General features: G+C 43.3%; 1 pseudogene; it reads left to right on the plus strand.

Annotated features, from left to right (window-relative positions):
• LOC105980717 overlaps positions 1-1,628 on the plus strand; it is a 9,716-nt pseudogene extending 8,088 nt beyond the window's left edge.
• The last annotated feature ends 1,005 nt before the right edge of the window (positions 1,629-2,633 follow it).

The following is a 2,633-nucleotide window of genomic DNA, read 5'->3' on the forward strand; positions in this document are numbered from 1 at the left end:
GCATGCAAGGCAAGTGCTCTACCACTGAGCCACCTTCCCAGCCCTCTTTCTTTCTTTCTTTCTTTCTTTCTTGTTGGTCGTGGGGCTTGACCTCTGGGCCTGTGCACTGTCCCTCAACTCTTCAACTCAAGGCTAGCGTTGTACCACTTGAGCCACAGTACCACTTCCGTTTTTCTGAGTGGTTTATTGGAGAAAATAGTGTCACGGACTTTTCCTGCCCCGGCTGGCTTTGAACTGTGATCCTCAGATCTCAGCCTCCTGAGTAGCTAGGATTACAGGTGTGAGCCACCTGCGCCTGGCTGCCTTGGCCTTTCAATGCTGGGATTATATGTGTGCACCATAATGCCTAGGCTGTGTCAGGTTTTATTGGTAAAGAACTTCAGGTCATGTCATGTTTCTGCAAAACAAGCTATAAAATTTATAGTTTTTTAGAGCACATAGTGATCTGTGTACGTATGGGGTATTGTGGTAGTAGTAGTGAGAAAAAAATGTTGAATGGTACTAACATTTGTCATCTGCTAAACTCTGATTTAAGCACTTACCTGCTTATAGATTTAATCTTGTAAAGACCCTTTGAAGTAGTCCTGCTGCTATTGTCTGTGCGTGCATGGATGCGTGCGTGTGCACATGTGAGCACACACATGCATGTACACCAGTACTGGTTTGAACTCAGGGCCTGAGCTCTGCTTCTAAGCTTTTTTATTCAAGCCTAGTACTCTACCACTTAAGCCACAGCTCCACTTTCAGCTTTTTGGGTGGTAAACTGGAGATAAGTGCCTCGTGGATTTTCCTGGCCAGTCTAGCTTCGATCCTAGCTGCAATCCTCAGCTCTCAGCTTCCTGAGTAGCTAGGATTACAGGTATGACCCACTGGCATCCAGATTGCTATTGCTGTCTTGAGAAGAATAAAAGAAAGTACAGCTGAGTTTCTTTTTGTTAAACTTGCTTAAGGTCAGAGGTGGCAGGATCTGAATAGGATGGACACCTGGGCAATCTGGCTCAGGGGCTGCCTACTTATCCACTATGCTTTGGTTTTTGGGGCAGGGAATTAGAAGCAGACATATCTCCAAAGTTCACTTTATTTAACTAATTGATTAACATACTTTGAAGTCCTTAAGTGCATAGTACAGGGGAAGTGTACAAGCAACAGATGCCAGGAAAACAGAATTTTTATTTCCAAGGGATATTGAGTAATGGAATACATGACTAAAGTTCCTCAGGACAAGCACAAAACCCAGCCCCAGCTCACACTGCCCTATGTATTTCTTTCAGGGAAACAAACCCTGAGAATTGCTGTTGTATCTCAGTGCCAGGATGGAGGCCCCACTGGTGAGTCTGGACGAAGAGTTTGAGGACCTGAGGCCCTGCTGCTCCGAGGACCAGGAGGAGACACCCCGAGGTCTCTATGGCACATCTCCCCACCATCTGGAGGACCCCTCCCTCTCTGAGCTTGAGAATTTTTCTTCTGAAATCATCAGCTTTAAGTCCATGGAGGACCTCGTGAATGAATTTGATGAGAAGCTCAATGTCTGCTTTCGGAACTACAACGCCAAGACCGAGAACCTGGCGCCTGTGAAGAACCAGTTACAGATCCAAGAGGAAGAGGAGACCCTACAGGATGAGGAGTAAGGAGTCTTACTTGCCCTCACCTGCCTCAGTGATATAGTTTGACCTCCTTGACCTAGAACTCGTTTCTGTCTGGCACAAGGTTTATGGGGCAGTGACCTGGTTAATTGTTGGCATTGTTCTCTAGATGTCCCTACAGTCACCTGCAGAATGCTTTCTTAGATTGAAAACTTAGGGAAATGAAAGATTTAGCTTTTCCTCATCTCAAAACAGAATTTAAAAAATTTTAAATTGTTATTATACAGTGATGTACAGAGGGGTTACAGTTACATAAGTCAGGTAGAGTACATTTCTTTTTGAACAGTGCTAACAAAATAGAATTTTAGAAGCACAGAAAATGTTAAGATCTAGCCAGCTTGTTTCAATGGTAATCTATGCGTATATTCAAAATAAGAGCGAGAAAAGAATTGACTGTGATGGAGAGATCTGTCATTGGATCAATTTGCCCTCAAGAAATATCAGAAATCTGAAAAATTCAGAATTAAAACAATTATTTCCCACCTTCCCAGTTCTGGGAATTTATTTATAAATGTTTACCCAAAAAAGAAACTTTCCATGTAGCTGGGTGCCACTTGCTTCTGCATGTAATTCTAGCTACTCAGGAGGCTTGAGAACTGAGGATCACAGTTCAAAGCCAGTTTGGACAGACAAATCTGAGATTAATCCAAATTAACCAGCAAAAATCCAGAGTAAAGCGGGATACTGGTAGCTCACTCTTGTAATCCTAGTTACTCAGGAGGCTGAGATCTAAGAATCATAGTTCAAAGTCAGCCCAAGCAGAAAAGTCTGTGAGACTTTTATCTCTAATTAACCACCCCCAAACCTGAAGTGGAACTGTGGCTCAAACTGGTAGACACTAGCCTTGAGCACAAAAGCTCTGGTTCAAGCCCCATGACCAACAAAACAAAACAAAAATCCAGAAGTGGAGCTGTAGCCCAAGTGATAGAGCACCAGCTTTAACTGAAACTCAGTAAGACAGTGAGCTGTATACCCATAGAAATAAATAAA

The sequence above is a fragment of the Dipodomys ordii genome, unplaced genomic scaffold, assembly GCF_000151885.1.
Source record: "Dipodomys ordii isolate 6190 unplaced genomic scaffold, Dord_2.0 Scaffold10, whole genome shotgun sequence".
In the NCBI taxonomy this organism is placed as follows: domain Eukaryota; kingdom Metazoa; phylum Chordata; class Mammalia; order Rodentia; family Heteromyidae; genus Dipodomys; species Dipodomys ordii.